The following is a 14,376-nucleotide window of genomic DNA, read 5'->3' as shown; positions in this document are numbered from 1 at the left end:
TTTACTACTGACATTGCCATTTGTATCTGGCCATTTACAGTGCACTCTAGCTCAATGCAGCACTTGAAGCTGATTTTCCATTGTGTAGTTATTATGTTCAAGAGATGTTTGACCCGGTCAGGGTGACACACTTTAGTGAGGGCAGCAGTATCCTAGAGGACACTACAGACAGTGACAGAGACATCTCAGAGCGCGAGGTGAGAGGTTGAGTTTTTTGTTACTCTCTCTACGACATACTTTTCATGCCAGGTACTATTGTCCAGTTCAGCCCAATTTAATTTACTGCCTTGTATTATATATAAATTGCTGAACATCTTATCACTCAGTTTCAAACATCCCCTCAGCTCTTTTAAGCCATTTTGGTTATTCAGAAGTACTGCTAAATGGATGTGGTTGGAAAATGAGAGCATATCAAACACAGACAGCTTTATGCATTGAGTAGTGAAGAGTAAAAGTTTATTGGGTTCTGTCCCCTGTATAACAGAGTAAGAGAACTGACCCGCAGTACGGTCCCCCTCCCCTTATACACAGAACAGAAGAAAGAGAAAAAAAGAAAAACGACTCCTACAGAGTATCTGCTAGTTCATGTTTTGGTTAGCCTGAGCGCTGAAGGCTTCTTCTATCTCTATGGTTAGAACGGTATGTGAGCAGCTGGTGTCCCTGACTCACATGCTTATCTGCAGACTGTTATGCTGTGACTATAGAAACATAAAGCAAAGTTAAATAAAGCAAAGTAAATTTCCACAAAATGAAACAAAGTAAATTTCCACAACATTTCCCCCTTTTATTCTATATCACACATTATCACACATTTATTCAGCAAATAGTACTACGATGTCTTCATGTGGATCACCAGCACCGCCCATCTTGGGGAGCGGAATGTCTTCACAGAGCTGGGGTTGGTCATTGGCTTGACCGCTGAGCGCTGGCATGGTGAAATCACTAGAAATACGTCTGACACGCAATGACAAAAAAGGAGGTAAACACAGAAGAAGAAGAAGAATGGGTAGCAGAATGGGCAACGCTACAGCTGCTAGGTTCGCTGCCCAACTGCCCAACCAGGCCGTCAGCCAGTCCCAGAAACCACCTGGAACTGTAGGCTGCGGAGTGAAGGCAGATCGCATATGATTCATATAATCAGTAATATTAGCGCTGAGATCTGGAATGTAAAAACAGCAGGAAGTGTTAATCATTTTGCACACTCCTCCTTCCTTCATGGTTAGGAGATCTAATACCATTCTATGTTGAAGCACTACTGCCCTTATCACTTGTTGTTCTATCTTTAAGGCACCTATTGCTACTGAGGTATCATTAACTACTTGCAGTAACTGATAAGCTAAGCCATTGATCTTTTGCAGGTCTGCTACTGTGCCACCGCCCAGGAAAAGGGACCAACCAATGGTTTCACCCGGAATGGTCCATGGGTCCCTCAGAATTCTACCACAATAGTCTGTGCTGGTTATGTCTCTCCTCACCCTGTGCTGCTTGGCATGGGGAAGTGTATACACCTGCGTCCTTGGGCGCACTACAGCTGGATAACAACAACCAGTCCAGTTCTGTGGCAATTCACCATAGACCACCGAACCACTGACCCACATTACATTCCAATAACCCTTCAGGGTTGTCATGGAGCAATTCCACAGGGAACTGCTATTGGAGTCACTGCAAGTGCCATTGCTGTGCACCTGCACATAGTCGACGCATCTGGACCAGCCTACCGGCACCTGCTGCTTCATCTGCCATACACATATCTCACCCTTTCTAGCTGCCACATGCAGCATCATTTTCGGTGGTGCGGGGTTAGTGGGACTGGGACAGTTTGAGGTCTGGTTAATAACCTGTCACATAGAGATTGTCATATTCACTTCTCCTACGTCTGCGTTTTTCAGAGGGATTGCAGTCCTTGGAACACTGGTGTGCTGGCACACCAGGCACTCTTGCTCGATATGTTGGGTATGCACAATGGCTGACATACACGCTATATTTTGTTGGCATTTAGCTGCTAATCATTCTGCCTCAGTGGCGTTGGGACCCTGAAATGGTAACAAGTCTTCTGATAAGTCATGGGATTCTTCATCCATATTAATTTGCAGTCTATGTTCTGACTGTGTTAGTTGTGTCTGATTTTCTCTACCGTCTCTTGACGGTTCCGAGTGTCGAAAGGGTAGGCCTTGCCTTTAACACCCTACTCAACACAGTTCCGACCTAGTCTGTTGGGGTGCTGCTGCTTGGAGTTGGGGCTGGTGTCAGAGCCTTCTTACAGTGTGTGTGATGTACCCAGGTTCCTCGTCCTTCTATTTTGACAGCAGTGTGGGTTGTTAACAGGAGGTTCTAGTTGTCTCCACCTGCAGCGCTCGGTGGCGGTAGCCCCTGACTGAATCTCCCGTAATGTGACCTGTGGGGTAGCAGCGGTTTCCTGTATTGCTTGCACAGCGGTTTTAGTTGCAGCTGCCTTTGCTACTCTATCTGCAAAATTATTCCCCTTGCTGATTTGGTCTTCTGTAGTCCTGTGAGATGCACACTTTACAACTGCAATTGTCTTTGGCAGCGAAATGGCTTCTAGCAAGATGGTGATGTCTAATATATTTACTCGAGCTTGTCAGGAATTGCCTATGTTTCCATATGGCTCCAAAATCATTAACAGTTTTGTCTGCAGCTAGTTTGCATGCTTCCATCAGTGCTACTAGTTCAGCAGCCTGGGCTGAATAGGAGGATGGTAATACTTCTGTTTTAGATATTTCATGATCTGTTACTACCGCGTATGCTGCCCTATTGACCCCTGTGTCGTCCCTGCTTGCTGACCCATCCACATAGAGGCATAGGTCTGAGTTACTTATGGCTTCTTCAAAGAGATCAACCCGCGGTATATATACTTCAGCTAAGACTGCTGTGCAGTCTTGTTGATCTCCATCCTCCTCCGTAGGAAGGAGTGTAGCTGGGTTCAGTGTTATACACCTTTTGACAGTTATATTAGGCATATCTAAGAGGGTGGTGTGGTATCTCAGCTACCACTGGGCTGATAAGTGTGACACTCTTTGGTCCTGCAGTATTCGGTGTACCGCGTGTGGGACTAAAACAGTAAGATGGGAGTATGCCAATATGGTTTAAGTAGCGAAATTATGGCTTGTGCTCGGTTTTGAGACATCTTGTGTGTATTTCCCTTAATGATATGCCCTAAGAACGTCACTTCCTCCTTAAAATTCTGTAATTTTGCTCTACTAGGTTAGTTACATGTATGTTACATCTGAAATATTTCCATGAGCTTTTACGCAACATACTAAACAAAGGTTAGGAACAAGCTAAATCAAATCAGGCTAACTCAGCAGGTCAAAAGTACTTCAGATTGCAAACTATGACCTAGTATTTTATCAAATTTTATCATAATTGTAACGCAGGGAGGCTTGGCAGGATACAAAAGAGGAGCCGTGATGCATACAACGATGTTTATTTAGAGACATGGAAGACAACGTAGCACTAAGGCTATCGTGGGATCAAACACTGACAATGTTAACGTTTACACAAATGACTTATATACGCAAACAATAACAACACAACGAAGGGCAGGCGTGAAACACAAGGGAGCGTGGCCACACGGATGAACACACACACAAGCAAACACACACGGGGAGACCTTTGGCAGGGGGGGTCATGCTTTTATGTTTCCAGGAGATTAACTCACCTGCCTTTCAGAGACGTGCAGAGCGGAACTTTCAAAAAGCTTATCAAGGTGACGAGAATGTGAGGTTTAGGTTCATCTATAGTGTTACATTAACAATGTGAAATATGGATATTGAGGTCAGCATCACTTAAGAGTGTATGTGTGAAACATCCTTGTCACCATAAATGTTGTGTTGTTACAAAATTAAGCAGTCCATCCAGTTTCATTTCCCTGATTTATTGGCAGCCTGTGCCCACGGTCTGACTCAAGTATTTTTATTTTAATTTCCTCCATGTTGTTTATAATAGGCCTACAGTAAGAAATCCTTTTAAAGGTGATCGCCATTTCTCCCACTGTATACTGTTGAAGCATACAAGTTTTTATTCAGTGAGAGATATGTCATTTATGGGGATTAGGTAAAGCGCGTTTTGTTCAGGACATTCGCGACGATATATGTGCTAAATGGGATTGTAAAATAACTAGCTAGCTAGCCATGTATTTAGACAGAACCTGAATTGTGTTACATGGGGATTTTTATCCCATGTTTTTAAGGCTGCGTTATGTACAGCCTAGCATAAGTAAATACGCAAGAATGCAGAGCACGAATAGTCGTTGCTTGCAATCATTAGACAATCACTAGCAACTACATTTGCTAATCATTTTCTCTTTAAAGGTGTAAATTGAAAACTATTGCAGACGTGACTTGTGATGTCATAATGCAGCCGCATCAATTAAGCGATTATGATGTAGTCAAAGAACAGATTTTTCAAATGAACAATTTCTGTGAACCATTTTTAGTCTACAGATCACAGATAACGGGTACACTTGGATTTTTAAAACTAAATTTATTATGGGTCAGTGCGGTAGTTACGATTGGAATCCAAGACGCAAGGAACATGTTCCTTCTGAGAAATATGAAAAGGAAAAGCACGGGATATTTGGTAAATATGGGAAAAAGAAGAAAGAAAAGACTCGAGCCCAGATCCCTGCCAGAATATTCACGCAGCTTGTGCTGTTGTTCACTTGCTGTTGTCGGAAGGGTGTTAAGAGAAGGAACACGACCTCAGATAATGACTTCTTTAAGGGTAAGTTCTGACCACAGCCACAACTTGGATGAACTGTGTGTGTGTGTGTGTCTGAGAGAGAGAGATCTACGTAGAAGTGTTCTAAGTATCTATACAACGCTAATAAGACATTTTCTGTTACTTTTTAAACAGATACTAGAACAAAGTATTTAATGAAGAATGACTTGCCAACTCAGAGAACTGAATCAGCCATGGTAAGTAAAGTAGAAACAAGACAAATGATTTAAAGCCAAACTGAGGCAAGGGACAAAAGCCACAAAAAAGGGAAAAACAGCTATGGTGAACAGTGATGCTAATTTAATGCTTGTACTTAAGTACACTGAAATGTCTCTGAATATAAATTACAAATGCATTTCAACAAATGTTCGAGAAATTAATTAAAAACACTAATGTAAATGTATTTAGAATATATTTAGGACACATACATTTAGCATATGCAATCTTTGTCGGTTACAGGAAAAAAAATACTGTTGGTGGGTTTTTTGTTTGTTTGTTTTACATTCTCCTTACTATAGAATTAACAGTTGACTGTTCGGTGACTTTGCATGCTGAGTTGTAACACTGATTATTAGTATAATTGAGGCGAGAAACAAAATCAACACTAGCTAAAATGACTGAACGCATTGGAATTTATTATTCCACTAGCACAATTTGAATGGGTCTACGGTACCATAGTGTGTCAGGTCCTGTTATTTCTGTTGAACATTTGATGTTTGCGGGCACATTTTTACATCATTAGGCCTGCAGGCTATGTGATAACGGCTAAGCGATAAAAATTGTATTTGTTTCCTTTCCAGTCCAATACAAATTATAAATTACAAATGTATCAAAATGAAATTAAAGTCATATTTCAATTAAATGTATTTAAATACTGTTCAACAATATTTCTACTCATATCTACAGGTGGAACCTAAAGATAGGAATTTCAATGAGAGGGATGAATGTATTGAGGACCTGGAAGCCATGTTTGCTAAAGTGAGAAAGTCTGCAGTGGAGCAGAGCAATCCTAACGCTTGTTTTCCATAAATTCTCACAATGCTATGAACTATGCATTTCAAGTAGATGTAATTAAATATTGCTTAACACTGTTTCTCTTCATAGTTGGAATTGAAACTGAATTCTATCATAAAGATGCAACATGATTCCTGTGAACATGATATGGACCAATTGATTGAGGAGATGGAATCCACAGTTGTTAGAGTGAGAAAGTCTGCAATGGAGCAGAGCAATCCTAACACTTGTTTTCCATAAATACTAACAATGCAATTAAATATGCATTTCAAGTAGATGTAATTAAATATTGCTCAACACGGTATTTGTGTCTGCAGGTATTAGATGCCGTACTTGCTAGGGAGGATATGGCTGCATAACCTCTGACGACAGCAATAAACAGCATTAAAAATACTCTGACATTTTTCAGTCTAACCTTGCCTATGTTGTCTGCAACACAGTCAATTAAATCATGGATAGTAATTATATCTTTTTTTTTTTGTCTCACAAACCGGGAGAGGGTGATGAGACTGTTCGCAATGTTGGAGGAGATGAATCAGAAACAGTTGCTGAAGCAGCAAGCCAAAGAGCAAAGAAAATCAGCCAAGGAGGCAGAAAAACGCCAGAAGGAGCTGAAAAAAGCCCAAGAACGTAAGGAGAAGGAAGAGATGAGAAAGGAAAAGAATGGGAGGAAAGGAAGAGGATGTTTGCAGCAATTGTGGTTCACTATGAATAGAAGATGAGGATAATAGACTGAACAACACACAATCATGATAAAAAAATATTACAAACGTAAAGATAAAACACTGGATAATAAAATCATACAACATAAAAACCGATAAAACAGTGTAAAATATAAACAGTGAAATAAAAGTTGTAAGAGGGATAAAACTAGACTTACATTTGTTATTAAAAAAAGGTTTATGGTCCTGCCTGACCGGTCTATGGATTTCACAGTGGTAAAGTCATTTTCTGAATACACACCATATTATTGTAAATTAGCTGAAATAGCTCAATTGGGAGAGCATTAGACTGAAGATCTAAAGGTCCTGGGTTCAACCCTCTGTTTTGGCATCTGTACTTAAAAGAATTCATCATTGAATAGTTTTACTTTTTTAAGTATAATTCATAAACCTTTACATAGCATTCCTGAAAAATGAATGAGATATTCCCCTTTTTTACGTTATGGTTAGATGTCATTGTGTAATTGCGCTCTGTACTTTGAATTCCGTGAACTTAAACTTTTGTGGAAGTCGCGCTGCCTTACGAAATGTATCCTCACTGCACAGAGAGGCACTTGAACAGTGGCTTCTGCACAAATGCTTTTGAAATGTAGTTCATTACTTATCTGCTCGCCAAACAACTGGACAAGAAAAGGGTAGGTGTATATGTCCACAGTCCTTTCCAAATCCTCTGTGTGAACACTGATATACAGTATATATTTCTCACTTTGGGAGCACTGAACATCTTCCAGACATGTTTGTTCTTTTCCAAAATCTATTTCCTGTTGAGGTAATAACGTTTATAAAAGGCTTTGAAGCTCTTTGTAATAGGTGCAGAGTTGTGCAAGACTGAGTTTGAAAGCAAAAAATGAATAATGTTTCTGGGATATCTTAAGGTCAGAGACCTTTTTGATTCTGTACGTGCAGAACAGAGGCTCTGATGGAGGGGGTTTCAAGGCTTCTGTACAAGTCTAAGGAAGAGTACGCTGAACTGTTCCTGTGAGAAATAACTTCAATAGTGTTGCAAAAGATCTAAGTTTTTAATAGACTTGAAAGCCTCTTTGAGAGTTCTGTGGCTAAACAAGGTTTATTATCTTACCACGGGGTGATACTGACCAGCAACATCATCTTGCAGGTGTTTGGTGGTGTGAGTTGAGATCATCTTTGTTTAAAAAAAAGGAAAATCTTCCAAAGGGATATAATGGTGTCAAGCTTCAATTTGCATATATTGAATAATGTATGTTTGAACATTGTGGTGGAGATTTCAAACACTAGTATGTAAAGAAGGTGGGGCAATTACATAATCAGTTCTGAAAACTGTATAAAAAATGTGTGTTCTTTGTGTGATTGTTCGACATATTCCAGACTATGCTTCGTTTGTAACATTGAGCTCATAATAAACATGGGACTGACTATTCTCTTCAATTAATTCTGAGTCTGCGTCTTTATTTTCTATTTAAAGTGTACTTAATAAAATTACTGGAATGTGGGGAAAATCTATGAACCACACGGTATAATTCCCCACCGAGTAAATTATTTATTTTATATATGACATGCCTTATGTGAACGGGGCAGGGTTTAATGCCAAACCTCATAGCAGTTTTTCTGTTGCTATGGAGAAAGGTCAAATGAGAACAACCTGCTGGGGATTTCCTAAAAGTAACGTGCATTTTTGACCTGCAATAATGTGGATTTATTTTTCATAAATATTCCTGCTTTTGATTTTAAAAAGCCATTTCGTCGTTACAAACATCACGGTTATATTTTGGAAGTTATTTGCAGTTCCATGCTAAACTAAAGCCAGTACAGGGCTTAGCATGGCAGGCCTAGTGAGTCTAAGTGGCTATCCTAACTATGAAGCTTCTTCAGTGTTATTTAATAAATGCCATGAAATGTAGCCTAAAATTAATTTGTATCCTAAAATTCATGAAATATTTTTTTTTATAAAATAGGTCCGTGAAATTAACTGACGTTCTTGTGAAATTAGTAGAGTCCTATTATAAGCGCCTTCCATTGCACACGGTATTATGACGTCACAATGTTGCTATGTGTCCTCTCTATTCGGCTACAAATAGGTAGAAATAGATACGGTCATTTAACTAGACGACATACAAAGCTTTTAAACAATTTGTAACGTGTCCAAGTTGAGACAGGAACGTTCACTGACGGTGAGTATACATAAATTAATATTAGCTAATTATGCTCGTAAATTTCTTATATTATTCAATACCTGGGGGTATATTTACTGTCACATCTTAGGAAATACAAGGTAAACACAATTTCAAGATGCCATTTTTGCTCTCACAATAAGGGTCAGTTTGTGAAAGAGAATAGCACTATACAAGAGGGAAAGGCCTGCGGCTAGATAACTTGGTCATAGTCTAATTTTAATTCTCTAGCTATCCAGCTAGCTAACATTAGCCAGACTGTCATTGCAAAGATAGGCAAGTTGACCATATATAAATGTGTGGTTTGTGTGAATATAATTCGATTGATTTATGTATTTCACTGTCGGCGGGTTTTGTTTTCCTCTTTAGTCTGTAATCTGGTAGGAAATAGCGGACTGTCTTGCCAAAGTGAGTACCAGTAACAATTTTGCTTAGTAGCAGCGCAAATTACTTAGCAACGGTCATTACACGTTTTAAATAGGCGCGTGCGTCGCTACTGGTCTTGGTGAAACAGGCGTAAACTTGTCTATGAAAATGATCTTTTAGCTTCTACCAGTTTAGCAATTAATCCCAATTGGTGCAACTGATCCATGGAGACAAGAATTCAGAGCGGGTGTCCAATCAGTTCTGGCGCCCCTCAAGTTCACGTCCCTTTAAGACATCAAATCCTCGGGCACGCGCGTTTACTGAAAAGAAATGAACTCCGACTGAAACAAGTTTATGAAAGGTGTTATGGACACACTGCTTAAGTCTGTCATCGGCGTTGAACAACACAAGGAGTATCGGCACCGTGTCGCTCCCAATCCCCGGACATCTAACGACACCTGCCCTTTATTACCTTGATTCATGTTCGCATATAAAGCCTCTTGTTTGGTATTCCATTTGCGAAGTTTCGTTTGGTACAGCGAGCGCGTTTGATCCCTGTTCGTACGGTTCCTGCCTTTTGGCCTATCGTGTTTTGGATTGTTTTATCTAGTCTTTATTCTGCCCAATAAAGCACTAAATGTGTAGTTGCGTTCGACTCCCGTCTTGCCCACTTCTCCAAACTAAAACTATGGTTTTATATATATATATATATATATATATATATATATATATATATATATATATATATATATATATATATATATATTTGTAGTAAAATTATTTTCTATTTATTTTGATTGAACCATAATTCAAGAAACGTCAGTTGTACTGCGTTTATTAGCGTGACAACATATCAGCACGAACGTGTTCTGATTGTCATTAAAAGCATAATAGGATTATACACCAAAACAACACATTAATCGAATTATATTTAATAAATGAAGCAAAAACAAACTTGTGAAAGAAATACAAATATTTTCTTAATACACTTTCAAGAAGTTGTGGGGACAAAATCATGTATTTCACAAAGTGGTGAGGACAGTGTAAATTGCATCTATGGTTTAGGGCAAATGTAGGGCAATTATTGGCAATTGTCTTGGGTATTTCCAATGCTGTGTCTCATGAGCTGAAAACTAACATTGTTTACCATGTTCCACAGGTTTTAAACTGACGGGATTTTTGTCAAAACAGAATGCATGCTTTTAAGGTTAGTAGCAGCAAGTTCACACCTTTTTAGATACAATTTACATGCTGGACACCCTCCTATAGAGCTTGGTATCAGAGGTCAAAGCACATTGCTGTTTTGCAGGAGGATACTGAAACCAACAATATAGATGTTGGCACCATTCCCCCTCATCGCAGTTTGAGTTGCCCCTTGTTCCACATGGGACACCACAAGGCTGCGGATGAGGCAAAGCCAGGAGAGTGGCTGAGTAAGATGAGGGAGGAGCAGCAGACTCTGAAGAAGGAGAGAGATGTGGCAACATCTCCTGCAGATGTGAGTAAATGTATGATAAGATATTTTCATACAGAAGCCATTTTATGCATCATCTCTACTTTTCTGTTTATTTGTCTGGAATTGGTATTTTCAAAGCATCCCATTCTTAATGTCATGGTAACCAGAATGAAGTCATTTTAATAACATTCTATGTACCATGTAAGCATAATCTTTTCTCTGCAATATGAAACATTAATTTTTGTTAGGTGTACAGGTAGCAGTCTAAGCAGTCACAATGACAGCAAGCTTTTAGAGTGTGTGGCAGCAGTTGTCTGGGCTGTTATGAATAGGAGAGCTTAATTGTTGGTTAAGAGCTTAATTAATTGGTATCTGTTCCCTCAGAGAGGCTGGATTTCCCAGTTTAAGTTGGGAGTGGAGAAATTGCAGGCTGTTCTTATGGAGGAAGAACAGGATGGAATCCAGCAGACAAGTGAAGCGGCCCTGAAAAAGAAGATGGATAAAAACCTGTCGAACATTCTGAAAAAGATCGAAAAAGCAGAGGAAAAAGTCAGAGAAAAGGAGAGAAAGGCAATAGAAAAAGAGAAGCGAATGGAAATTAAAGAACGTAAGAAACTGGAAAAGGAATGGAAGGAAAGACGGGAGCACCGGGAGAGGGTGATGAGACTGTTCGCAATGTTGGAGGAGATGAATCAGAAACAGTTGCTGAAGCAGCAAGCCAAAGAGCAAAGAAAATCAGCCAAGGAAGCAGAAAAACGCCAGAAGGAGCTGAAAAAAGCCCAAGAACGTAAGGAGAAGGAAGAGATGAGAAAGGAAAAGAATGGGAGGAAAGGAAGAGGATGTTTGCAGCAATTGTGGTTCACTATGAATAGAAGATGAGGATAATAGACTGAACAACACACAATCATGATAAAAAAATATTACAAACGTAAAGATAAAACACTGGATAATAAAATCATACAACATAAAAACCGATAAAACAGTGTAAAATATAAACAGTGAAATAAAAGTTGTAAGAGGGATAAAACTAGACTTACATTTGTTATTAAAAAAAGGTTTATGGTCCTGCCTGACCGGTCTATGGATTTCACAGTGGTAAAGTCATTTTCTGAATACACACCATATTATTGTAAATTAGCTGAAATAGCTCAATTGGGAGAGCATTAGACTGAAGATCTAAAGGTCCTGGGTTCAACCCTCTGTTTTGGCATCTGTACTTAAAAGAATTCATCATTGAATAGTTTTACTTTTTTAAGTATAATTCATAAACCTTTACATAGCATTCCTGAAAAATGAATGAGATATTCCCCTTTTTTACGTTATGGTTAGATGTCATTGTGTAATTGCGCTCTGTACTTTGAATTCCGTGAACTTAAACTTTTGTGGAAGTCGCGCTGCCTTACGAAATGTATCCTCACTGCACAGAGAGGCACTTGAACAGTGGCTTCTGCACAAATGCTTTTGAAATGTAGTTCATTACTTATCTGCTCGCCAAACAACTGGACAAGAAAAGGGTAGGTGTATATGTCCACAGTCCTTTCCAAATCCTCTGTGTGAACACTGATATACAGTATATATTTCTCACTTTGGGAGCACTGAACATCTTCCAGACATGTTTGTTCTTTTCCAAAATCTATTTCCTGTTGAGGTAATAACGTTTATAAAAGGCTTTGAAGCTCTTTGTAATAGGTGCAGAGTTGTGCAAGACTGAGTTTGAAAGCAAAAAATGAATAATGTTTCTGGGATATCTTAAGGTCAGAGACCTTTTTGATTCTGTACGTGCAGAACAGAGGCTCTGATGGAGGGGGTTTCAAGGCTTCTGTACAAGTCTAAGGAAGAGTACGCTGAACTGTTCCTGTGAGAAATAACTTCAATAGTGTTGCAAAAGATCTAAGTTTTTAATAGACTTGAAAGCCTCTTTGAGAGTTCTGTGGCTAAACAAGGTTTATTATCTTACCACGGGGTGATACTGACCAGCAACATCATCTTGCAGGTGTTTGGTGGTGTGAGTTGAGATCATCTTTGTTTAAAAAAAAGGAAAATCTTCCAAAGGGATATAATGGTGTCAAGCTTCAATTTGCATATATTGAATAATGTATGTTTGAACATTGTGGTGGAGATTTCAAACACTAGTATGTAAAGAAGGTGGGGCAATTACATAATCAGTTCTGAAAACTGTATAAAAAATGTGTGTTCTTTGTGTGATTGTTCGACATATTCCAGACTATGCTTCGTTTGTAACATTGAGCTCATAATAAACATGGGACTGACTATTCTCTTCAATTAATTCTGAGTCTGCGTCTTTATTTTCTATTTAAAGTGTACTTAATAAAATTACTGGAATGTGGGGAAAATCTATGAACCACACGGTATAATTCCCCACCGAGTAAATTATTTATTTTATATATGACATGCCTTATGTGAACGGGGCAGGGTTTAATGCCAAACCTCATAGCAGTTTTTCTGTTGCTATGGAGAAAGGTCAAATGAGAACAACCTGCTGGGGATTTCCTAAAAGTAACGTGCATTTTTGACCTGCAATAATGTGGATTTATTTTTCATAAATATTCCTGCTTTTGATTTTAAAAAGCCATTTCGTCGTTACAAACATCACGGTTATATTTTGGAAGTTATTTGCAGTTCCATGCTAAACTAAAGCCAGTACAGGGCTTAGCATGGCAGGCCTAGTGAGTCTAAGTGGCTATCCTAACTATGAAGCTTCTTCAGTGTTATTTAATAAATGCCATGAAATGTAGCCTAAAATTAATTTGTATCCTAAAATTCATGAAATATTTTTTTTTATAAAATAGGTCCGTGAAATTAACTGACGTTCTTGTGAAATTAGTAGAGTCCTATTATAAGCGCCTTCCATTGCACACGGTATTATGACGTCACAATGTTGCTATGTGTCCTCTCTATTCGGCTACAAATAGGTAGAAATAGATACGGTCATTTAACTAGACGACATACAAAGCTTTTAAACAATTTGTAACGTGTCCAAGTTGAGACAGGAACGTTCACTGACGGTGAGTATACATAAATTAATATTAGCTAATTATGCTCGTAAATTTCTTATATTATTCAATACCTGGGGGTATATTTACTGTCACATCTTAGGAAATACAAGGTAAACACAATTTCAAGATGCCATTTTTGCTCTCACAATAAGGGCCAGTTTGTGAAAGAGAATAGCACTATACAAGAGGGAAAGGCCTGCGGCTAGATAACTTGGTCATAGTCTAATTTTAATTCTCTAGCTATCCAGCTAGCTAACATTAGCCAGACTGTCATTGCAAAGATAGGCAAGTTGACCGTATATAAATGTGTGGTTTGTGTGAATATAATTCGATTGATTTATGTATTTCACTGTCGGCGGGTTTTGTTTTCCTCTTTAGTCTGTAATCTGGTAGGAAATAGCGGACTGTCTTGCCAAAGTGAGTACCAGTAACAATTTTGCTTAGTAGCAGCGCAAATTACTTAGCAACGGTCATTACACGTTTTAAATAGGCGCGTGCGTCGCTACTGGTCTTGGTGAAACAGGCGTAAACTTGTCTATGAAAATGATCTTTTAGCTTCTACCAGTTTAGCAATTAATCCCAATTGGTGCAACTGATCCATGGAGACAAGAATTCAGAGCGGGTGTCCAATCAGTTCTGGCGCCCCTCAAGTTCACGTCCCTTTAAGACATCAAATCCTCGGGCACGCGCGTTTACTGAAAAGAAATGAACTCCGACTGAAACAAGTTTATGAAAGGTGTTATGGACACACTGCTTAAGTCTGTCATCGGCGTTGAACAACACAAGGAGTATCGGCACCGTGTCGCTCCCAATCCCCGGACATCTAACGACACCTGCCCTTTATTACCTTGATTCATGTTCGCATATAAAGCCTCTTGTTTGGTATTCCATTTGCGAAGTTTCGTTTGGTACAG

General features: G+C 39.0%; 2 non-coding genes across 2 annotated transcripts; both read left to right on the top strand.

The window, feature by feature from the left end:
* The first annotated feature begins 6,734 nt into the window (after window positions 1-6,734).
* On the top strand, window positions 6,735-6,807 carry trnaf-gaa (transfer RNA phenylalanine (anticodon GAA)). The gene has a single exon. It is a non-coding gene; the product is annotated as a tRNA-Phe (tRNA).
* A 4,775-nt stretch (window positions 6,808-11,582) lies between these two features.
* Window positions 11,583-11,655, top strand: trnaf-gaa (transfer RNA phenylalanine (anticodon GAA)). The gene has a single exon. It is a non-coding gene; the product is annotated as a tRNA-Phe (tRNA).
* The last annotated feature ends 2,721 nt before the right edge of the window (window positions 11,656-14,376 follow it).

The sequence above is a fragment of the Electrophorus electricus genome, chromosome 10 (assembly GCF_041902795.1).
Source record: "Electrophorus electricus isolate QZ-2024a chromosome 10, ASM4190279v1, whole genome shotgun sequence".
Classification (NCBI taxonomy): Eukaryota; Metazoa; Chordata; class Actinopteri; order Gymnotiformes; family Gymnotidae; genus Electrophorus; species Electrophorus electricus.
The sequence above is the reverse complement of the archived record's forward strand: the minus strand, read 5'-3'. Positions and strand labels throughout refer to the sequence as shown.